Below are 26,243 nucleotides of genomic sequence, written 5' to 3'. Positions count from 1 at the left end.
CAGGAGAAGTACTCCAGATATAACAAACTGACCCTAGCGCCCCGACACATGAACTACTGCAGCATAAATACTGGAGGCTGACACAGGAGGGGTCAGGAGACACTGTGGCCCCATCCGAGGACACCCCCGGACAGGGCCAAACAGGAAGGATATAACCCCATCCACTTTGCCAAAGCACAGCCCCCACACCACTAGAGGGATATCTTCAACCACCAACTTACCATCCCGAGACAAGGCTGAGTATCGCCCACAAAGATCTCCGCCACGGCACAACCCAAGGGGGGGGGGGGGGGTGACTCAACCCACTCAGGTGATGCACCCCTCCCAGGGACGGTATTAGAGAGCCCAGTAAGCCAGTGACTCAGCCCCTGTAATAGGGTTAAAGGCAGAGAATCCCAGTGGAAAGAGGGGAACCGGTCAGGCAGAGACAGCAAGGGCGGTTCGTTGCTCCAGAGCCTTTCCCTTCACCTTCCCACTCCTGGGCCAGACTACACTCAATCATATGACCCACTGAAGAGATGAGTCTTCAGTAAAGACTTAAAGGTTGAGACCGAGTTTGCGTCTCTGATATGGGTAGGCAGACCGTTCCATAAAAATGGAGCTCTATAGGAGAAAGCCCTGCCTCCAGCTGTTTGCTTAGAAATTATAGGGACAATTAAGAGGCCTGCATCTTGTGACCGTAGCGTACGTGTAGGTATGTACGGCAGGACCAAATCAGAGAGATGGGTAGGAGCAAGCCCATGTAATGCTTTGTTGGTTAGCAGTAAAACCTTGAAATCAGCCCTTGCTTTGACAGGAAGCCAGTGTCGGAAGGCTAGCACTGGAGTAATATGATCAAATTTTTTGGTTCTAGTCAGGATTCTAGCAGCCGTATTTAGCACTAACTGAAGTTTATTTAGTGCTTTATCCGGGTAGCCGGAAAGTAGAGCATTGCAGTAGTCTAACCTAGAAGTGACAAAAGCATGGATTAATTCTTCTGCATCATTTTTGGACAGAAGGTTTCTGATTTTTGCAATGTTACGTAGATGGAAAAACTGTCCTTGAAATGGTCTTGATATGTTCTTCAAAAGAGAGATCAGGGTCCAGAGTAACGCCGAGGTCCTTCACAGTTTTATTTGAGACGACTGTACAACCATTAAGATTAATTGTCAGATTCAACAGAAGATCTCTTTGTTTCTTGGGACCTAGAACAAGCATCTCTATTTTGTCCGAGTTTAAAAGTAGAAAGTTTGCAGCCATCCACTTCCTTATGTCTGAAACACATGCTTCTAGCGAGGGCGATTTTGGGGCTTCACCATGTTTCATTGAAATGTACAGCTGTGTGTCATCCGCATAGCACTGAAAGTTCGAATGACATTCCAGTTCTATTTTTGTTTCATCAGACCAGAGTAAATTTCTCCAAAAAGTACGATCTTTGTCCCCATGTGCAGTTGCAAACCGTATTCTGGCTTTTTTATGGCGGTTTGGGAGCAGTGGCTTCTTCCTTGTTGAGCGGCCATTCAGGTTATGTCGATATAGGACTCGTTTTACTGTGGATATAGATACTTTTGTACCCATTTCCTCCAGCATCTTCACAAGGTCCTTTGCTGTTGTTCTGGGATTGATTTGCACTTTTCGCACCAAAGTATTTCCATCTCTAGGAGACAGAACGCGTCTCCTTCCTGAGCGGTATGATGGCTGCGTGGTCCCATGGTGTTTATACTTGCGTACTATTGCTTGTAGAGATTAACTTGGTACCTTCAGGCGTTTGGAAATTGCTCCCAATGATGAACCAGAGTTGTGGAGGTCTATAATTTGTTTCTGAGGTCTTGGCAGATTTCTTTGATTTTGCCATGTTGTCAATCATAGAGGCACTGAGTTTGAAGGTAGGCCTTCAAATACATCCACAGGTACACCTCCAATTGACTCAAATGATGTCACATACCCTATCAGAAGCTTCTAATGCCATGACATAATTTTCTGGTATTTTCCAAGCTGTTTAATGGCACAGTCAACTTAGTGTATGTAAACTTCTGACCCACTGGAATTATAAGTGAAATAATGTGTAAACAATTGTTAGAAAAATTGCTTGTGTCATGCACAAATTACTGTAGATGTCCTAACCGACTTGCCAAAACCATAGTTTGTTAACAAGAAATTTGTGGAGTGGTTGAAAAATGATTTTGTTAAAAATGGACAATAATCTTTACGTACTAATTTCATATGTACAGTGCCTTGCGAAAGTATTCGGCCCCCTTGAACTTTGCGACCTTTTGCCACATTTCAGGCTTCAAACATAAAGATATAAAACTGTATTTTTTGTGAAGAATCAACAACAACAATATTATCGCTTGCACAGTGCTCCTTGGGATGTTTAAAGCTTGGGAAATCTTTTTGTATCCAAATCCGGCTTTAAACTTCTTCACAACAGTATCTCGGACCTGCCTGGTGTGTTCCTTGTTCTTCATGATGCTCTCTGCGCTTTTAACGGACCTCTGAGACTATCACAGTGCAGGTGCATTTATACAGAGACTTGATTACACACAGGTGGATTGTATTTATCATCATTAGTCATTTAGGTCAACATTGGATCATTCAGAGATCCTCACTGAACTTCTGGAGAGAGTTTGCTGCACTGAAAGTAAAGGGGCTGAATAATTTTGCACGCCCAATTTTTCAGTTTTTGATTTGTTAAAAAAGTTTGAAATATCCAATAAATGTCGTTCCACTTCATGATTGTGTCCCACTTATTGTTGATTCTTCACAAAATAATACAGTTTTATATCTTTATGTTTGAAGCCTGAAATGTGGCAAAAGGTCGCAAAGTTCAAGGGGGCCGAATACTTTCGCAAGGCACTGTATATACTGTATACTGTATTCCATTTGACTGTATTTTAGTCAATGCCACTCTGACATTGCTCATCCTAATATCTATATATTTCTTAATTCCATTATTTTACTTTGTTAGCTATTGCTGCACTGTTGGATTTCGCTACACCCTGCAATTACATCTGCTAAATAAAATTACATCTGACCAATAACATTTGATTTGATCTTTGACTGTCTTAACGGCCTCAATCTGTCATCACCGAGTACGTGATCAGCCATCTTGGGACAAAATTGATGAGGACAAAATCTGAGTATTTCCAATCAAGTTGGAATATGTGGTGAGATGGACACAGCCGGAGTGTTATTGTATGTTTCCTGCTCGCCATCTGTCATCTTTATCAAAGGCTTGGCTTGATGGGCAGATAATGATTTTGACACTGCTTTCAACAACTGTGGCGAAATATCTGGAAACCATGTCCAAGTTTTCCTCTAACTGTGACAGTGGTGTAAAATTAGAGATGGACTGCTGGATGGATAGGCTTTGAAAGTGGAAAAAAAACTATTGTTTACTGCTCAACATCTTTTTCATTAGTATTTTACACCATCTAAAAAAATCTAAATATCAATGTGAACAGTAAACATACAGTCATCAACATCCTTCTCTTTCACTTGATCTCCTGTTTTGCTTTTTTTATTTTACTTTTTTGTATTTCTCAGATTTGTGGTCGAGCGAGTTTGTTGTGAGTGCAAATTATTCCTTTTTAGACCGATTCGGTCTAAAATTCCCTAATCTTTTCAGGGTATACACCTTTGCCCAGGACAACCCCTCTCCCAGATACATCAAGGTTGTTTTTTAGTAATCAGATCAGAAACCTGTTTCTGAGGAGAACGTGCCATTACTGATGAATGCAATCAAATCCTCTCCCCAGCTACCCGTGGTGGATTGTTCATGGCACCAACAATGAGGCCAATGTGATGAATTTTGCAGGTGACATTACTGACCAATGTCCCAATAGCTTGTATTCTAGTTTTCATGCCACACGCATGAATACTGGCAAACAAATAGAGGAATTCAATTTTCATTACCTCATTCTCTGTTGTTTTGTAGACGTGTTGACACTCATTGGTGCAGCATCAGGGGCGGCAGTGTAGCCTAGTGGTTAGAGCGTTAGACTAGTAACCAGAAGGTTGTGAGTTCAAACCCCTGAGCTGACAAGGTACAAATCTGTTGTTCTGCCCCTGAACAGGTACTTAACACACTGTTCCCAGGCCATCATTGAAAAGAAGAATTTGTTCTTAACTGACATGCCTGGTTAAATTAAGGTAATATAAAATTTGCAAATGCTGTTGTTTACTGTCGTAAGTGTTTGGTGAAATTATTGCTCACACTTTGTATACAGCTAATTGGCCAATATATGTCTCTTGCTCTTCTCTTTTCTTGTAAGACCAACATACCACACACACACACACACACACACACACACACACACACACACACACACACACACACACACACACCCCTAATCCAGGCTTCTTTGGCCTTTTAAACGTCACCAGATCATATCCATCCTAAAATTAACAAAACAAACAACATTCTGTTCATTCTGTCAACCTCCAAAGGTACTGTACTGCACTTTTCTAATGTCTTTTGTATTTTGCAGGACCAGACATCGGCATTCCATGCAATTAAACTTGAGTGCTGTTTGCATTTCGACCATATCCACATGAATCACACTGTCGCAGGGAAGCGAGGAACAATGAAATGGCAGAGAGCATCCAGAGCTCGCTTGTAGTCCTTTCCGATGAAACGGGCAGCAGGCCACATCAATACTTGCAGATGATATCTGTTCCCCATCTGCAGTTTTTCTGCAGCCAAGCTTGGCAGTGACAGACCAGTGAGGCATTGGATTACTGCACAGACTGGGGATGATTTATTCTTGGGCTTCACTGCCCATCTCATCTCTGCATCCACCCGCATTCCTGTAGTAGCTAGGTTATCCTCCACAGCATCAGGAAAATGCACACACATTATTCTACCCCCTGGTGTGTGAACGGTTGAGTCGCATGCCACCGAGTCATGCTTTTTCCCCCATGCAACAGATAAGAAGCACAGAATATTTTACATCCTGTGGTACCAGTGGTGTAAAGTATTTAAGTAAAAATACTTTAAAATACTAGTTAAGTAGTTTTTTGGGGTATCTGTATATCACTTTACTATTTATATTTTTTGACAACTTTTACTCCTCTACATTTCTAAAGAAAATAATGTACTTTTTAACATACATCTCCTGACACCCAAAAGTACCTGTTACATTTTGCAAGCATAGCAGGACAGGAAAATGGTCCAATTCACACACTTACCAAGAGAACATCCCTGGTCATTCCTACTGCCTCTAATCTCATCTGGCGGACTCAGTAAACACAAATGATTCGTTTGGAAATTATGTCTTAGTGTTGGTGTGCCCCTGGCTATCTGTAAACACAATAAAAAACAAGAAAATTGTGTTGTCTGGTTTACTTAATATAACGAATGTTACATGACCTTTTACTTTAAGTTTTGATACTTAAATATATTTTAACAATTATGTTTACTTTTGATACTTAAGTATATTTAAAACCAAATACTTTTAGACTTTTTCTCAAGTAGTATTTTACTGGGTTACTTTCACTTTTAGTTTAGTCATTTTCTATTAAGGTATATTTACTGTTACTCAAGTATGACAATTGGATACTTTTTCCACCCCTGTGTGTCACTGTAAATTAGAACTAAACAACACAAACTGTTGAATTTGTATCACAAGTTGCCATGTAGAAATGAGCCTGAAAACGGTAGTCCTTTAAGCATTATTGAAAACCATAAATATCATCATACCATTTCAAAACAGGTAGTTATGCACTTTGTGACATTATACTTTAGATAGTATATTTTAGTTGTTTTGCTTCACTTTACTTAAAGCCTAAAGATAAAGCCTGGGTGTAAATATGAGAGCATACTAATAGGATTGTAAATCCTTATCACAAGTCTTACAATCACAACTGCATTCAATCACTAATAGTTAAATGTTCGAATCCAGGCTGTATCACAACCGACCGTGATTGGGAGTCCCATAGGGCGGTGCACAATTGGCCCAGTGTCGTCCGGGTTAGGCCGGTGTAGGCCGTCATTGTAAATAAGAATTTGTTCTTAACTGACTTGCTTAGTTAAAAATAAATCTGTGCTCTGTGTGTAATACTATTAGTATTATGTTTACCACGGCAACCACTGAAACGTTTTAATGGATCTTGACAACACTGTCTTTGTTCACAGTCATCAATCATCTCCTGTCTCTATTGATTACCAAGGACTGTCAAGGGTAATTTGCACCCATTATGGTATCATGTACCTTTGTTTGCTCAGCCTTTATAATGTTGAGATTCACTGTGATGTGCTGATGCAATTGAATTTATGGACCATTTCAAGGCTCAAAACTATTGCTGCCCGATTGGATAAAGGTACAAAAGACTGTAGCGTCATTATCTACTTGGTAAGCCAGATAACATTCACAATTCCCTGTTTGGGAAATTGCCAGTCATCTTGAAAACTGCTTTTAAATAGCATGTGGCGCTCTGGAACTTGCTTCAGTAAAAAGTTTTCACTTCTGAGGTGTCACGCATTCTCTTTTTCAGTTCAATTGATTGCTAAGTCTCTCAGCTTACTCTCGCTCCCACTTTCTTTGTGAACTGAATGTTAAGCCAGATAACATTCGCAATTCCCTTTTTGGGAAATTGCCAGTCATCTTGAAAACTGCTTTTAAATAGCATGTGGCGGCCTGGAACTTGCTTCAGTAAAACGTTTCACTTCTGAGGTGTCACGCATTCTTTCAATTACTATTTATGACTATGTGAAATGCCTTATTCAACCTATTTTAATTATGCTATTACACAGGTAACTTGTACTTTCTCTGCTGCTATTGCTACCAACACTACAACTAGAACTGTTACTACTTCAACTATTGCTGCTATAGCAGTAATTACAACAACTACTACTACTACTTCTACTACTAATACTAATAATTCTGTTGCTGCTGCTATCACTGCTACTACTGCTACTACTACTACTAAAGTTGCTGCTGCTACCACTACTACTACTGCTACTACTACTACTAAAGTTGCTGCTGCTACCACTACTACTACTGATATGATTACAACTAAATAGCTGTTTTGGTATTCACCCCCCTACTACTGCTTTTATATGATGATACTATTGTTAACAGCCATGCTATACTGTAATTGCAACTACTGTCTCTTTCCTCCATTTTCTATTTTAATCGCACATAGCACTGTTGTGGGTAGTGTTTGAGAGATGGGCTTGCTAGGAGGAAATAATTGTGAGGCTGGAACAAAGGATCTCCTGCACAGATGACACAGAATCCTGAATGTTTCACAGACTATGAAATGCAGTCGATAGGCATATTCCTCATCTTGAAGTGGCTGATCTCTTCAGTTGGCTGCCTCGTGCACTTCTTCAGCTGTGCCACAACTCTTTTTAGTGGCCAGTCTTTCATTGAAGATGCTCCAGTCAAGCGATCAAACACGCTTCATGTGTACTCACTGAATGTGATTGCTCTGAGACCAAATGGGACTGACGACATTACGCTTCTTTAGTTCGGAATTGAAGGTGACGTTAATGAGAGGTTCGATCTTACGAGGCATTACGAGGGCAATTTTGGGAAATAATGGTGTGGAAATAAAATACATCTTTCCTTTGAGTCTAAATCCTATTTGTCTTAAAACTGTGGGACAAATGAGATCAGAGGGAACAGGGCCTGATAATGCCCAGCTCACGATTGATCTCGATGTTAACCATAAAATGCATTTGAATACCATAAGACATCAATAAGTAAAAAGTGGTAGCTGGGTAAATTCCGTTAACTTTACCAAAATCACCAGGTTTTCCAAAAATCCCAATTGGAAGATTTCTCCAACATTTTCTGCTGTACAATTGTTTCATATTAAGGTACTTATATGAAGACAGTATACATACAGTATATGGAACTCCATTTGGGTCTTTGGGAAAGGGGGATACGTAGTCAGTTGTACAAGTGAATGCATTCAACTGATATGTGTCTTCTGCATTTAACCCAACTCCTCTGAATCAGAGAGGTGCAAAGGGCTGCCATAATCGACATCCACGGCACCCCGGGAACAGTGGGTTAACTGCCTTGCTCAGGGGCAGAACAGCAGATTTTTTATCTTGTTAGCTTGGGGATTTGATCCAGCAACCTCACAATTACTGGCCCAAAGCTCTAACCACTAGGCTACCTGCATGTCATCCTGGATATGAGGGAGTTTGCCTCAACCCTTGGGTCTTGCAGGTTGTGTTCAATAACTACAGGCAGATGTATTGGGAGATGCGGGGGAAGCTTTGAATAGATCAGTAGACAGCAAAGTAATAGAGTGCAATTTCTGAACTTATGTAGATATTCTAAACAAAGTGTTTACATAATGTTCAAATGTAGTAACAGGTCCATGTAGGATAAACAACCCTTTACATAATACCATAGAAGCAGTGTTCTGCTAATATGACAATATGTAAATGTCACACTTGTCTTTCATCTTCCATTGTCATTCCCAGCCGATACAGATACTGTGCTTATTGGCATTTTGTCAGCTTGTGCTGAGGCTTCCTTGCCAAACATGTCAGTGGTCAAACCTTCCTGTGTGCTGTTCCATATACAAATCAAAATCGAATTATATTTGTCACATGCTTAGTAAACAACAGGTGTGGACTAACAGTGAAATGCCTCCCAACAGCGCAGAGATAATTATTATTTTTTTAAATAGAAAAGAAGAACACATAATAAAATTAATACATAATGAGTAATGACTATATCTATATACAAGGGGTACCAGTACAGAGTGGATGTGCAGGGGTACAAGGTAATTGAGGTAGATATTGACATATAACTAGGAATAAAGTGACAACTAGTGAAGAGTAGCAGCAGCGTCAAAAACATAACACAGGAGTTCCCTGGTCCTGGTGGAGATTACACAGGGTTTCTTCCTCCCCCTATTGACTAGTGCCATTAAATTCAATAACAATAAAAAAATAATATACAATAAATACAATAAAAGTACCAGTTTTGTCCAGTAACATCTTATTGCTGACACAAAAACATATACTATGTTGAAGTTTGAACAGGTCAGACTAAACCTACCTAATTCTGGTCTATGCATCGAAGACCGTTGGTGAGCAGGCAAGAGGTGAGGCTGGAGGTGAGGTCTTTGCCAGCATCCCAATGATGGGCATAGCAGCGCTGATCAGCTCCTGGCCCCTCATCAAAGACACTGGTTGTTCACACACTAACACACACACAGAGCACTGGTGACATTATCAATGGTGGTTATGATTAGCATGTTGTAACCAACCTGATCGCTGCGTTCACCTTTCTATTTCATTTTAGATAGCATGATATGTGAAGTGAAATCATATAAAATGATAAACAAAGCAATCAGGCTGGTACCAGCAGACTAGGTTATGAAGGTGAATTCAGACAGAACTCAAAATTGTTTTGACCTTTCACCGGGTCAAATGTCACCAACCTGATTCAAGTGTCATCCCTGATGTTGAGGGGTCCACTTGCTGGTCTACTCTATGTTGCACAGCTCACAGCCAAACATGCATCTCTTGAACAACTGGCAATCCTCATAAACAATGTACTTCCTCATCTTATACGGTGGTGTTGACTGGGAGGACCTGTGACAAGGTGATCCAATAGACAGCCAAATGCTAAATTGCATTTTGTTACATAGAAAGGCTTGACTACTTGTATCTACTACTGGGTAATTAACCTACTACTTTATCAAACTGGGTATTTTTCTATACAAATTTTCACATAACTTACATTACCGTTGTTGATGAAGCCGTCTGTGTCATCACTAGTACCACATCCACAAAGTCATAAAACCCGCCTATTTCTGCAATTTCTCTTCTTAAAATTAGATTTTAAACCTAACCCTAACCCTAACCACACTGATCACATTATGCCTAATCTTAAATTAAAACCAAAAAGCAACAACAAAATCTTGAATTTTTACAATATAGCCCATCCAGGTCGCAGTTGTAAATGAGAACTTGTTCTTAACTGGTCTACCTGGTTAAATAAAGCTGAAATAAATAAATAAATATATTTAAAAATATTTTGTGGCTGTGGTAACTAGTAGAATCCCCTAATTCTATGCTTAACAGATGTAGACTGACTGTAGCTCCAGATCAGATTAGATTCAGGCAGGTGATTCCATTACGGTTTCTTGCTCCTAATCCACTGTATTAGTCAGATTTAGTCCAAGACAATACAAAATACACTTGTATGAGCTACAAACTAATTTGAAAATACAATTTGTAGGCTAATGTTAGATGGCTAGCCTACCTCGCTAGAATTATCAAACGATTATTAAATGATAATGCCCTCAAAGCCGGTGTTTGGGGGATATATTGGCACAGTTTTTTCGAAGGCCAGCAGACAATGCCAATATATCCTCCAAACACTGGCTTTGAGGGCATTTTCACTTTTATACAACGGCTTACCAACATATTCAAATAATGATTGACATATTTTTATATACATTTTTTATTCATACTATTTCGTCTTTCCACAAGATATAGTCTTGAGTGGAGCAGCGGTCTAAGGCACTGTATCTCAGTACTAAAGGCGTCACTACAGACCCTGGTTTGATTCCAGGCTGTATCACAACCGACAGTGATTTGGAGTCCCATAGGGTGGCACACAATTGGCCCAGTGTCGTCCGGGTTAGGATTTGGCCGGGGTAGGCTGCCATTGTAAATAAGAATTTGTTCTTAACTGACTTGCCTAGTTAAATAAAAAATGTAATAAAAGTGACACAAATCTAGGGTTGCTACCCAACCTGGCTGGTTGATAGAGACGTGACCCAGTTGTTCATTCTTTTTTGTTCTGGATCTATGGGATGCGGTTTTAACCAGCATTCAGCATTCAGGATTAGAGCCACAAGTTGTATAACAAAAGATAGGCACCTACACAACCAGCATTAACATTATCTAATGTTGTTAGTTAAATTAAACCAGAGAGGTCATTATATTCCAGTATCTCTGGTTATACTCACTGATAATTATTGCACACCAAGCTAGCATTACTGGTGCAGACTTGGGGAACGATGAACTCCAACCACCTACACTCTTTGAAAAAAATGGTTCCAAAAGGATTCTTAGGCTGTCACCATAGGAGAACCCTTTTGGGTTCCATGTAGAACCCCCTGACTTTATGATCAAAATTATCCTGTTTCTGACTATAGATGCCACATAGTTTATTTATCAAAGGGATTTGTTTCTTTTTACGGGCAGTCACTCTTTAATAAAATACAATTCATTGCGCATTACATTACATTGTTTTTGTTACACAGATCTGCCTTTTCATCATCCTACTGTTTGGCTCTGGGCATTTACATTTTATGCTGTATATCATGTGCTTTTGCCAAAGGCATTGTGCATTGTATGTTTCAAGACTGTTATTTTTTTGTCAATTGTTGGCATTTGTAACACTGTAACAGCAACAACTCCCAAATGATGAAACATATGACTTAGTTGTTTTATGACTTTGTTTATTTTTTTATGGAATCATATATCTCAAGTTGATGTATTGTACAGTCACATGAACTAAATCCCCTTTGTCTTCCTCTTGCCTGCCAGAAAATAGCAGTGCTTCAACTTATCATGCAGAGTCATTTGTAAATGACCATGGTAAATTACATTTAGTCCAGTGAGAGGCCTTATCCCAGAACAGTATAAGAGCACTGTCAAGGCTCTGGAGAAGACCAGATGCAGACAGTTTCGAAGTAACAAATGTTTCTATCAAAAATAGGAGGGCAGGCAAACGACAGGTCAAGGGCAGGCAGAGGTCAGCAGTCCAGAGCAGAGTCGAAAAGGTACAGAATGGCGGGCAGGCAGAGGAGAGTAATCCAAGGTGGTATGCCAAGGTACAGACTGACAGGCAGGCTCAGGACAGGCAGAAAGGTTAAAACAGGAAAGCTAGAAAACAGGAACTTAAGACAGACAGGCGCAAGGGAAAAAACGCTGGTAGGCTTGACGAAACAAAACAAACTGGCAACAGACAAACAGAGAACACAGGTATAAGTACACTGAGGATAATGGGGAAGATGGGCGACACCTGGAGGGGTGGAGACAAGCACAAAGACAGCTGAAACAGATCAGGGTGTGACAAGCACCTCTGAAAGATAATGGCATAAATTCAGGGTTAATGTAATGTGTTCATCCATCTTACTTTTATAGCTTCACGTAATTTATAAATTATGTATTTTTTTCTCCAGTTAATCAAATTGCTGCTATATCAACCCCTGCTTTGTTCCATTTCCGTGAACACTCTATTTGGTTGATGGAGTAGCAATGGGAAATGGCAACCACATAAGAAAGAGAGAAAATTAAATGAATCAGGGAAATATCCAATTGTGTTCCCCTCAGTATCTAAATCAGACCCAATTCAGGGAATTGAACCTTGGTGGAATACTGAATATTCAATATGTTGAATTCCTTTAAGAGTAACACATTATTTCACTTTTCAATCCAGATTTGAATTAGATTACCTTTCTGATGGTGTGGCTTTCATAGTGTGAGAGAAGCCATTCCTTTTGATTATTTGCAAACCATAACTTTAAAAGGCATCATTCTTCACTCAATTGCAAAAGTGTTAGTGGACTTTACCGCATACAATAGGGTAGAACCAGGTACTTCCGCCAAAAACATAAGCCAGGCCATCCAGTTCCAGTCTTCATGTCAACAAACCACAATGTGAACAGTTGCTAGCTAGCGATATAAACAGACACCATTACATAAAAACTGTATTTTCTCCATACTTTTCTCCTACATTTTCTAATGTTTTCAAACTTTTTTAACAAATCAAAAACTGAAAAATTGGGCGTGCAAAATTATTCAGCCCCCTTAAGTTAATACTTTGTAGCGCCACCTTTTGCTGCGATTACAGCTGTAAGTCGCTTGGGGTATGTCTCTATCAGTTTTGCACATCGAGAGACTGAAATTTTTTCCCATTCCTCCTTGCAAAACAGCTCAAGCTCAGTGAGGTTGGATGGTGAGCATTTGTGAACAGCAGTTTTCAGTTCTTTCCACAGATTCTCGATTGGATTCAGGTCTGGTCTTTGACTTGGCCATTCTAACAGCTGGATATGTTTATTTTTGAACCATTCCATTGTAGATGTTGCTTTATGTTTTGGATCATTGTCTTGTTGGAAGACAAATCTCCATCCCAGTCTCAGGTCTTTTGCAGACTCCATCAGGTTTTCTTCCAGAATGGTCCTGTATTTGGCTCCATCCATCTTCCCATCAATTTTAACCATCTTCCCTGTCCCTGCTGAAGAAAAGCAGGCCCAAACCATGATGCTGCCACCACCATGTTTGACAGTGGGGATGGTGTGTTCTAGGTGATGAGCTGTGTTGCTTTTAAGCCAAACATAACGTTTTGCATTGTTGCCAAAAAGTTCAATTTTGGTTTCATCTGACCAGAGCACCTTCTTCCACATGTTTGGTGTGTCTCCCAGGTGGCTTGTGGCAAACTTTAAATGACACTTTTTATGGATATCTTTAAGAAATGGCTTTCTTCTTGCCACTCTTCCATAAAGGCCAGATTTGTGCAATATACGACTGATTGTTGTCCTATGGGCAGAGTCTCCCACCTCAGCTGTAGATCTCTGCAGTTCATCCAGAGTGATCATGGGCCTCTTGGCTGCATCTCTGATCAGTCTTCTGCTTGTATGAGCTGAAAGTTTAGAGGGACGGCCAGGTCTTGGTAGATTTGCAGTGGCCTGATACTCCTTCCATTTCAATATTATCGCTTGCACAGTGCTCCTTGGGATGTTTAAAGCTTGGGAAATCTTTTTGTATCCAAATCCGGCTTTAAACTTCTTCACAACAGTATCTCGGACCTGCCTGGTGTGTTCCTTGTTCTTCATGATGCTCTCTGCGCTTTTAACGGACCTCTGAGACTATCACAGTGCAGGTACATTTATACGGAGACTTGATTACACACAGGTGGATTGTATTTATCATCATTAGTCATTTAGGTCAACATTGGATCATTCAGAGAACCTCACTGAACTTCTGGAGAGAGTTTGCTGCACTGAAAGTAAAGGGGCTGAATAATTTTGCACGCCCAATTTTTCAGTTTTTGATTTGTTAACAAGTTTGAAATATCCAATAAATGTCGTTCCACTTCATGATTGTGTCCCACTTGTTGTTGATTCTTCACAAAAAATACAGTTTTATATCTTTATGTTTGAAGCCTGAAATGTGGCAAAAGGTCGCAAAGTTCAAGGGGGCCGAATACTTTTGCAAGGCACTGTATTTGGTAGTTTTCTAAATAATCCACATGATTTTGTGGAAGTATAAACATTTAGCTTTTGGAAGGTAGCAATTGGAAGGTAGCACCTCAGTGGAGCATTGCTGTATAGTTAATATTCAACATGACAAGTTCACATTGAAAAATCACACCATGATCTACAGCCGTCATGTAATTTTGGCATTAATACGTGTCACATATCAGTTTGCAAACAATGTAAAAAAAACTGCATACAAGTGAGTGAGGTGGCTCCAAAATGCAGGTGTTTCAGCCTAGCTCAGTGCTTTCTGTAGTGGTGGGCCAGCCAGTGGAAAATATGGAGCTTAGGGGTTGGTGTGATTGGCTCAGTATTCTGTCACTCATGGGGACACTACGTCACCGCAAAATCTACGGGTCGAGCTCAAAAAATTCAAGCCCCTTGGGTGCTGCCACAGACTTACATTAGAAGTGCCCACCCAAGAAGGCTCAAGGTCATTGGCCACAGATAAAATGAAGTCAAATCACGTTATAATTACCATAGATTTGAGTGGACTGATCTTGTCAACATCATACTTTCAAAATATTAGCTAGCAAGCTAGACAGGCAGTCATCATCATGTTTGAAATCGGCAATTGTCATATGAAGAGAAATGATAGATAAAACTTATTGGTGCTCATCGGCTATTGGACACCCATGAGGCGGTGCACAATTGGCCCAGTGTTGTCCAGGTTAGGGGAGGGTTTGGCCGGCCGGGATGTCCTAGTCTCATCATGCTCTCGCGACTCCATGTGGGGGACCGGGTTCCTACAAGCTGACTTCGGTCGTCAGTTCGACAGTGTTTCCTCTGACATATTGGACCGGCTGGCTTCCGGCTTAAGCGAGCAGTGTGTCAGGAAGCAGTCCGGCTTGGCTCTCAACCTTCTGCCGAGTCCAGCAATGAGGCAAGATCGTAACGACCATGGTGATATCGCAAACAAGGGGGCAACGGCATGGGCCAGAAACGTTTGACCATGTTGGCCATGCTATCAATCCAGCATGACTTCTGCTGCATTCAAAACAACTGGAAACTCGGAACTGGGAAATCTCAGGCTTCAGTGAGTTCAAGACAACTGAAAACTTGGATAAAACTAGCTCCAACTTGGAATTCCAAGTCCTCTTTCTAGAGCCCACAAGAAGAACTGCTGCGCCAACTTCCTGTTTAAGTGAGCACAGCACAACAAGGTGAGTCCAAATATGTCTTGCATGCCACTGTATAAATTATGTAATATGCCAGGGAGATATGTATACTGTAGCCAAGAAAGTAATACTAAGTGTATGTTGTGTAGTAAGCTGTTAGTAGCCCATGTACCTCACCCTAATAATTTGGTCCCTTTCCTCCCTCATAACTTAGCCTACTTTTCTGACTTGATGGTGCACATGTAGCCTCTAGCCTGTTTTAGAGAAATGTAATCATTGAATATTGTAAGAGCTTTCAATGTCTGCTTATATGCCCCCTTTATTTATCTTATGGTTCTGAATTGGTGTACAGGGAGAATACTCCAAGAATGGCCCATGTTCTGAATTCTGTTTGTGTACATTTCAAAAGTGCTGAGCAAATAGTTAAATTGACTACGTCTGTCCAAGCTCGCTCATTAATGTCTTAATCGAACTTACGAATTGCCTCTTATCCGCTCGTCATTCCCTTATGCCATAGTCAGTAAATGAGGCTGAATTAACTGTTTCGCTGCCAGACTCCGCTGATATGAGTGGCAGTCAGTGCCATTCATGATATGGGAGGACAATGTTTTTTTGTTCCTCGAGCATGGACTTATTTCTATTACAGCATGTTGGATGACTGTCATTCATATTCCATTCACCCAACTCAATCTAACATCGATAGGTTTAGGCTACGACATGATACAACATTTTTCCCTATACCCATCATGAGGTTGCTACAATCTAGACCATGAATTAAAGTTTTCAATTAATGTGCAAACAGGTTTATACAAAAGTGTGAGATGTCAGACAGTGACACGTGTCCAATACCATCTTGCACACTCTTGCCTACATCTAGCATATCTAGGGTGTAATCATTAGTCCAACAGTTGCAAATTAGAGTTTCTATTGGACAAATTCAGGTATTTTATCCCCGTTTCTTTTGCTTCCGTTTAAAAAACATGAATGAATGAATGAATACACCCCTGATCACGCATAAACACAGTTCACTTTCATAGCAGCCACATTGTATTCCCTCTGACCTTTTCCCTTTGTTTGTGGACTTCAATGAACACCACATCAGCTGTATGTGACCATGCGAATTAACCTTTCCAAGCCAAACCATGTCATAACCGCTACACACAGCCTACATCATTGTCCTCATATTAGCTAAAGTAACATCCTAGTCAACATACAGTTGAAGTCGGAAGTTTACATACACCTTAGCCAAATACATTTAAACTCAGCATTTCACAAATCCTAACATTTAATCCTGGTAACAATTCCATGTTAGGTCCATTAGAATCACCACTTTATTTTAAGAATGTAAAATAGGTTGGGTGAATTTTGGCCCATTCCTCCTGACAGAGCTGGTATAACTGAGTCAGGTTTGTAAGCCGCCTTGCTCGCACACACTTTTTCAGTTCTGCCCACAAATGTTCTATATGATTGAGGTCAGGGCTTTGTGATGGCCACACCAATACCTTGACTTTGTTGGCCTTAAGCCATTTTGCCAAAACTTTGGAAGTATGCTTGGGGTCGTTGTCCATTTGGAAGACCCATTTGTGACCAAGCTTTAACTTCCTGACTGATGTCTTGATGTTGCTTCAATATATCCATCCACATTTTCCTGCCTCATGATGCCAGCTATATTGTGAAGTGCACCAGTCCCTCCTGCTGCAAAGCACCTCCACAACATGATGTTGCCACCCCCGTGCTTCATGTTTGGGATGGTGTTCTGCGGCTTGCAAGCTTTCCTCTTCTTCCTCAAAACATAACGATGGTCATTATGGCCAAACAGTATTTTTGTTTGCAAATCGTAGTCTGGTTTTTTATGGCGGTTTTGCAGCAGTGGCTGATTCCTTGCTGAGCGGCCATTCAGGTTACGTCGATATAGGACTTGTTTTACTGTGGACATAGATACTTTTGTACCTGTTTCCTCCAGCATTTTCACAAGGTCCTTTGCTGTTGTTCTGGGATTGATTTGCACTTTTTGCACTAAAGTACGTTCATCTCTAGGAGACAGAACGAGTCTCCTTCCTGAGCGGTATGACGGCTGCGTGGTCCCATGGTGTTTATACAGATGAACGTGGTACCTTCAGGCGTTTGGAAATTGCTCCCAAGGATGAACCAGACTGGTGGAGGTCTACAATTTTGTCAAAGGTCTTGGCTGATTTCTTTTGATTTTCCCATGATGTCAAGCAAAGAAGGACTGAATTTGAAGGTAGGCCTTGAAATGCATCCACAGGTTCACCTCCAATTGACTCAAATGATGTCAATTAGCCTATCAGAAGCTTCTAAAGCCATGATGTCGTTTTCTGGAATTTTCCAAGCTGTTTAAAGGCACAGTCAACCTAGCGTATGTTAACTTCTGACCCACTGGAAGTGTGATACAGTGAATTAGAAGTGAAATAATCTGTCTGTCAACAATTGTTGAAAGAAATACGTGTGTCATGCACAAAGTAGATGTCCAGACAGACTTGCAAAAACTATAGTTTGTTAACAGGAAATTTGTGGAGTGGTTGAAAAACAAGTTTTAATGACTCCAACCTAAGTGTATGTAAACTTCCGTTTTCAAATGTAGCTAATAGAACTAATGCATTAATATTACTCCAGTGCTAGCCTCCCTACACTGGCTTCCTGTCAAAGCAAGGGCTGATTTCAAGGTTTTACTGCTAACCTACAAAGCATTACATGGGCTTGCTCCTACCCATCTCTCTGATTTGGTCCTGCCGTACATACCTACACGTACGCTACGGTCACAAGACGCAGGCCTCCTAATTGTCCCTAGAATTTCTAAGCAAACAGCTGGAGGCAGCGCTTTCTCCTATAGAGCTCCATTTTTATGGAACGGCCTGCCTACCCATGTCAGAGACGCTAACTCGGTCTCAACCTTTAAGTCTTTACTGAAGACTCATCTCTTCAGTGGGTCATATGATTGAGTGTAGTCTGGCCCAGGATTGGGAAGGTGAACGGAAAGGCTCTGGAGCAACGAACCACTCTTGCTGTCTCTGCCTGGCCGGTTCCCATCTTTCCACTGGGATTCTCTGCCTCTAACCCTATTACAGGGGCTGAGTCACTGGCTTACTGGGGCTCTCTCATGCCGTCCCTGGAGGGGGTGCGTCACCTGAGTGGGTTGATTCACTGATGTGGTCACCCTGTCTGGGTTGGCACCCCCCCTTGGGTTGTGCCATGGTGGAGATCTTTGCGGGCTATACTCAGCTTTGTCTCAGGATGGTAAGTTGGTGGTTAAGATATCCCTCTAGTGGTGTGGGGCTGTGCTTTGGCAAAATGGGTGGGGTTATATCCTTCCTGTTTTGCCCTGTCCGGGGGTGTCCTCGGATGGGGCCACAGTGTCTCCTGACCCCTTCTGTCTCAGCCTCCAGTATTTATGCTGCAGTAGTTTATGTGTCGGGGGGCTGGGGTCAGTTTGTTATATCTGGAGTACTTCTCCTGTCCTATTCGGTGTCCTGTGTGAATCTAAGTGTGCGTTCTCTAATTCTCTCCTTCTCTCTCTCGGAGGACCTGAGCCCTAGGACCATGCCCCAGGACTACCTGACATGATGACTCCTTGCTGTCCCCAGTCCACCTGGCCGTGCTGCTGCTCCAGTTTCAACTGTTCTACCTTATTATTATTCGACCATGCTGGTCATTTATGAACATTTGAACATCTTGGCCATGTTCTGTTATAATCTCCACCCGGCACAGCCAGAAGAGGACTGGCCACCCCACATATGCTCTCTCTAATTCTCTTTCTTTCTCTCTCTCGGAGGACCTGAGCACTAGGACCATGCCCCAGGACTACCTGACATGATGACTCCTTGCTGTCCCCAGTCCACCTGGCCGTGCTGCTGCTCCAGTTTCAACTGTTCTACCTTATTATTATTCGACCATGCTGGTCATTTATGAACATTTGAACATCTTGGCCATGTTCTGTTATAGTCTCTACCCGGCACAGCCAGAAGAGGACTGGCCACCCCACATAGCCTGGTTCCTCTCTAGGTTTCTTCCTAGGTTTTGGCCTTTCTAGGGACTTTTTCCTAACCACCGTGCTTCTACACCTGCATTGCTTGCTGTTTGGGGTTTTAGGCTGGGTTTCTGTACAGTACTTTGAGATATCAGCTGATGTACGAAGGGCTATATAAATAAATTTGATTTGATTAGTAAAACCGCTACAATCATGCATTAATGTTATAGTGTATACTCAGTAATTATTTACACCAGCGTTGCCCGGTGGCAGTAAATTAATGAAACTAAAAGCTAACCTTGACTTGGATGAGTTCCAGTGTTGTGTTGGATAGTCAAGGTCAGCTAGCTAACATTGCATCTCTCTGTTTGAGCCAGGTGTTTGAGTAACTAAACCAGCCAGCTGCATTTGCTAGCTAAGTAAATGAAATTGAAAAGAATTACAATCTCTCTCTCTCGCTCTCTTGCTTCTCCATTTTTGAAGAAATGTATTAGATGAAAACTGTTCAACTATTGTCTTCCCCTCTCTTTGAGACTGCTACTCACCACATTTTATGCACTGCAATGCTAGCTAGTGTAGCTTTGCTTTTAGTACTAGATTAATTATTTGATCCTTTGATTGGATGGACAACGTGTCAGCTAATGCTGCAAGAGCTCTGATAGGTTGGAGGATGTCCTCCGGAAGTTGTCATAATTACTGTGTAAATCTATGGAAGGCCACTCCCAGACAGTCCTAGCAAATTTCTTGCTTGAGAAATTTCTCTTTGCTAAGAATGCCTTGAGTAAAATGGAACATAGCGGTGCAAATGGCCTCAAGATAAAAACGTAATTTTCAATATCAGTAAGTTAGACTAAATATTAACAATTCATATACTCGTGGGTAATAACATTCAATCTGGATAACAAATCATAAGGCTAGAGAAATGTATTGGCAAAAATTACGAAAACAAGCAACACTCAAACATGACGGAAAGTAAATGAGAAGATTCAATCTCGAAAAGAAAACACGACGAAAACCGATACAGACAATTTATGCTTTTCACCAGCGGGACAGGTAAGGGTGGAAAGCGATCAGTAGAAAGTCGATAAATGACAAACTGGGCATACTTGAATTATTCAGTAAGGATAAAAAGAGTTGAAGGCGAGCCTCGGAATGAGTGATGAAAAAGCTGCGATAATGCAGAAAGAAACAAGCTAAAAAAGGACAGTCAATAAGATAGAAACGGACTGAAGGAATTATTTCTTACAGCGCTTCAAATCCCACTCGATGCTATTGATAAAGTCCAACTCGAATGTGTACACCGTTTCTGGCAAAGGGAACAGAGATTTGAGCGCCCAATCATTGCCAAATTTGCTTTCTTTAAGGATAAAGTAATGGTTAAAGCCTGGGTAAAGACTCGCAAGCACAAAAATAGGCATGAATATTCAGTTCCAGAGGGAGATTGCAGAGCGGCGCAAAGTTCTGTACCCAATCTTCAAGGAGAATAGATTAAAAGGGAAGCGTGTAGCTCTCTTCATCGATAAACTGTATATTGACAACCAAGTGTTCCGAGACACGAAGACTACTCCATGGCTATTCTAAAATTATGAATAATGGAACACACGATACTAGCCATTGTAGGGATTGTAATACTACTAATAATAGATAGAAAAGCAATAAAATGAAACAATTGTAAAATAAATAAACTACACTGTACCCTTGAAGATGGGGAATGTGGTAAAATAATTTGTATTCAATTTTCCATTTATATCATTTTATAAATGAATAAGACGGCATTAGAAGGAAGGATAACTAGCAAAATAATACATCTTCAAATAAAACTAATTGGAACACATAAATACTCAATCAACATGGTGGAGATAAAAACACGGTAAACAGAGAGCACACTATGTGGGTATGTGTGGATGTATTCTGATGGAAGGTGTGGTGTGTGTTTTTGTGTTTGGAAAAGTGTCGCGTTAAGTGAGTGAAAAGGAAATTTAGCATATCCCAGAACCAATGTGTGTCTGTGAGCAGGAGATGTGAAAGAGAGCTTTACATTTTGTGCAGGTGAGGGATATACATTTTGAAATAAATTATACATCTCATTTATTGATTGTCCTATCATAATGGAACGGTCCACAATTCTATACCCTAGACACCCACCTGAGCGACCCATACACTAAAGAGAAGTCCTTATCTGTTTTATGGGCCTGCTGTAAATTGCCTATACGCAGCCAAACCAGAAAGATACATGCAGTCAGAGACCTACTAGAGCAGCACCACCGCCTCAAGATTCTGAGCCTTCCGGGCAGGGTTGGTCCTACAAAGCCAGAGCCCCCTGATGGGAGAGCATAATATACAAGGACATTCTCAAAGCTGCTAATGAGAACCATGATGATATTGTACCTAGCCGGTGGGGATTCCGGTGGTGTACCTCCACCCAGGAAGTGGCAGTGCTGGCCACACTGGCTGCAGTAACTCATGGGGAGGGGGTCACACTCGGATAATCAGAGAGGGGGCATATTATTGTGGCCCTGGTGGCACAAAATAATCAAAGGTCAAATCAAATTTATTGGTTTATTGGTCACATACACATGGTTAGGTCTGACTGCAGAGAGATTCTTGAGAAAATGGTCACAACGGGGGACCAGTGTGTGTTTCAGGCGAAAGGGGTGGAACTGATCTCCATCACCTAGGACTTGACATTGGTTAATTAAATATCACATTCTTGCCAATTTCTGCTCAATCTTGCATGCTTTCTCAAACAGCTGTAACTGCATATGCATTCGTAAATCTGGTCCTTTCTTGAGTTGGCCTTTGGGATGTAACAACCATTAAGCATCTGAGCTTATGGTTGATCGTGGAGGAAAGGGGTTGAGTGTGTAAGAGTATGTGTATGTATGTGTATCCCACATCTGTTGCAAGGGGGTAAGGATGTTAGGGACAATATAGGATGAATCACAATAACTGCTTGCTAAAACAATAATTGCTTGACAAAAATGTAATGTAATGTAATGCAATGGCAATCCTGGCTATAGGTAACAATCCTTGGCATTAACTGCCAAAAGTATTACCCATATTAATTGTTCAATATTTTTTAATATATATATTTTTAATTGCTATATATAAAGCAAATTGAGGTGAGAGCATTGAAAATTCTTTTAACGGTTGATCTGCGTCTGTTCAATGGGTGGTACTGTGTGCTCTTTTCGAAGGATTGGTCCTGGCACAGGGGTAGTCTGCTGGTCACTGGGATAACAACCCAACCAGGAATGGGGAGGGGCTTTAGCCGGTAGAATAGTGGAGAACAATTGGAGGGGTACTTAGTAGCAATGCAAATATCATGGTACAGATATATGGACACCCAATCACTATGGTACTTTTTAATGGTACATTTACAAGCATATATTATGATAAATATATTTGGAATTTGTATCTCATTATGGTAAATGGTGAAATAAGTATAGCCAGTTATAATTGTTATGTCTTAGCAGATTATAAGAAAAGAAGAACAATATTTACCTGGCTCAAAGAGAAATAATATAATATTGATTGTTTACAGGAAACCTACTCAACAATTGTAGGTTACATTTTGTGGATAAATGACTGGGGGGATAAAATATACCATCACCCATGGGCAAAGAAACTCAAAGGGGGTGAAGATATTAATTAACAATAATTTTTATCAGAATGTGCAAACTGTTCAAACAGATGCGCAAGGTAGATGGATGATTTTAAATATGTTATTGAACCATAAACATATATGGCTCATTAACCTATACGGACCAAATAATGATGATCCACGCTTCTTTGAAAATATATATAATAAATTATCAACCCTGCAAGTAATTTTTGGGTTATTATGGTGGGAGATTATAATACTGTTTTCAATACCTCAATGGACCGTAAAGGAAATCACATGACAAATGATCGGAAAAATGCAAAAAAAAATTCCCTTCTTCAACATAGAAATGCTACCAAAAATAAATTTACTGAAACTTTTTACAAATTACGGAGTCACCCATGATTCACCAAATTATATTTTGAACGAGGAAGCTTTAAGCATATGTTTGTGTTTCAGTCTCCTGGAGCTAACCCTGCAGATAGCACTACTGGGTGATCAGAAAAGTCATAGTTAATTGATCAATAATATAATAATACTTTAAGCAAAAAAGTATATTTTCAATTTACAATCTGTAGAAACTATGAGAATAGAAAGGTTCAGAACATTTTTGAAACATCACAGCACAGTTGAAAAATATATGTCACAACTTCCGCCCAATTCGATTCCTCTCCTTGTTCAGGCGGCTTTAAGAGGTCGACGTCACCGGTCATCTAGCCATCGCTAGCCAACATCTAGCCATGTTTTGTCTCGTTTTCCCACATACCTGGTTTACATTTCCCTCATTACTTGTCGTGTATTTAACACTCTGTTCCCCCCCATGTCTGTGTGTGAAATTGTTTATTGTCAAGGTTGGCACGCTCCCGGCTGGTTTGCGCTGGGTTTTATTACCCGTGCTTTGTGGCAGCTGGTACTTTGTACTTGGGTTTTTGTACTTTGTGCTGCCTCACTTGTTCGTTGGGCATTTGTTTTGGGACACGGTTGCGTTCTGTGCAATTTATTGCCTTAGTAAAGTGCTTTGTCCACTCATCTCTGCTCTCCTGCGCCTGACTTCCATGCACCAGTTACATTCACCCCTTGACAATATATGGCAAATGTAAATCCAATATGGAGGGTGTTAAGAGATAGATGGGAGGGGTTGATGGAGCTGAAGGATGGGACTAGTAACAACAAATAATAGCACAGTTTGAAAGTTATGGCAATTAGAAATCAAACCGGATGGGAGACGTTGAGGGTAGAGGAAGGACAGTAGTAAAAACAAACAAATATAACTATTGTAAAAATAGACTGTGTCACTCAAATGTATATAGTATGTATAAGCTGGAAGTAGAGGCATAAGCATTGTTGTTCACTAGTTTACTGCAATTAGGGGAGGGGTGGTAGGGTTAGAAAGTCATAAAGGAACAAGTACATTAGAGTGTACATTTCTTGCATGGAAGAGCCTTCATTTCTCAGAACAAGAATAGACTGACGAGTTCGAGAAGAAAGTTCTTTGTTTCTGGCCATTTTGAGCCTGTAATCAAACCCACAAATGCTGATGCTCCAGATACTTAACTTGTCTAAAGAAGGCCAGTTTTATTGCTTCTTTAATCAGATCAACAGTTATCAGCTCTGCTAACATAATTGGAAAAGGGTTATCTAATGAAAAAAAACAAATCAATTAGCTTTTAAAAATTATAAACTTGGATTAGCTACACAACGTGCCATTGGACCACAGGAGTGACGGTTGCTGATAACGGGCCTCTGTATGCCTATGTAGATATTTCATTAAAAAATGGCCGTTTCCAGCTACAATAGTCATTTACAACATTAACAATGTCTACACTGTATTTCTGATTAATTTGATGTTATTTTAAGGGACAATTTTTTTGCTATTCTTTAAAAAACAAGGACATTTCTAAGTGACCCCAAACTTTTGAACGGTAGTGTATACAGTGCCTTGCGAAAGTATTCGCCCCCCTTGAACTTTGCGACCTTTTGCCACATTTCAGGCTTCAAACATAAAGATATAAAACTGCATTTTTTTTGTGAAGAATCAACAACAAGTGGGACACAATCATGAAGTGGAACGACATTTATTGGATATTTCAAACTTTTTTAACAAATCAAAAACTGAAAAATTGGGCGTGCAAAATTATTCAGCCCCCTTAAGTTAATACTTTGTAGCGCCACCTTTTGCTGCGATTACAGCTGTAAGTCGCTTGGGGTATGTCTCTATCAGTTTTGCACATCGAGAGACTGAAATTTTTTCCCATTCCTCCTTGCAAAACAGCTCGAGCTCAGTGAGGTTGGATGGAGAGCATTTGTGAACAGCAGTTTTCAGTTCTTTCCACAGATTCTCGATTGGATTCAGGTCTGGACTTTGACTTGGCCATTCTAACACCTGGATATGTTTATTTTTGAACCATTCCATTGTAGATTTTGCTTTATGTTTTGGATCATTGTCTTGTTGGAAGACAAATCTCCATCCCAGTCTCAGGTCTTTTGCAGACTCCATCAGGTTTTCTTCCAGAATGGTCCTGTATTTGGCTCCATCCATCTTCCCATCAATTTTAACCATCTTCCCTGTCCCTGATGAAGAAAAGCAGGCCCAAACCATGATGCTGCCACCACCATGTTTGACAGTGGGGATGGTGTGTTCAGGGTGATGTGCTGTGTTGCTTTTACGCCAAACATAACGTTTTGCATTGTTGCCAAAAAGTTCAATTTTGGTTTCATCTGACCAGAGCACCTTCTTCCACATGTTTGGTGTGTCTCCCAGGTGGCTTGTGGCAAACTTTAAATGACACTTTTTATGGATATCTTTAAGAAATGGCTTTCTTCTTGCTACTCTTCCATAAATGCCAGATTTGTGCAATATACGACTGATTGTTGTCCTATGGACAGAGTCTCCCACCTCAGCTTTAGATCTCTGCAGTTCATCCAGAGTGAACATGGGCCTCTTGGCTGCATCTCTGATCAGTCTTCTCCTTGTATGAGCTGAAAGTTTAGAGGGACGGCCAGGTCTTGGTAGATTTGCAGTGGTCTGATACTCCTTCCATTTCAATATTATCGCTTGCACAGAGCTCCTTGGGATGTTTAAAGCTTGGGAAATCTTTTTGTATCCAAATCCGGCTTTAAACTTCTTCACAACAGTATCTCGGACCTGCCTGGTGTGTTCCTTGTTCTTCATGATGCTCTCTGCGCTTGTATGTATGTAATTGTGTGTGTATGCATATATCTGTACAGTACCACTCAATATTTTAGACACACCTACTCGTTCAAGGGTTTTTCTTGATTTTTACTATATTCTACATTGTAGAATAATAGT

Source organism: Oncorhynchus masou, chromosome 11 (assembly GCF_036934945.1).
Source record: "Oncorhynchus masou masou isolate Uvic2021 chromosome 11, UVic_Omas_1.1, whole genome shotgun sequence".
Classification (NCBI taxonomy): domain Eukaryota; kingdom Metazoa; phylum Chordata; class Actinopteri; order Salmoniformes; family Salmonidae; genus Oncorhynchus; species Oncorhynchus masou.
This window is presented reverse-complemented; position numbering follows the sequence as displayed.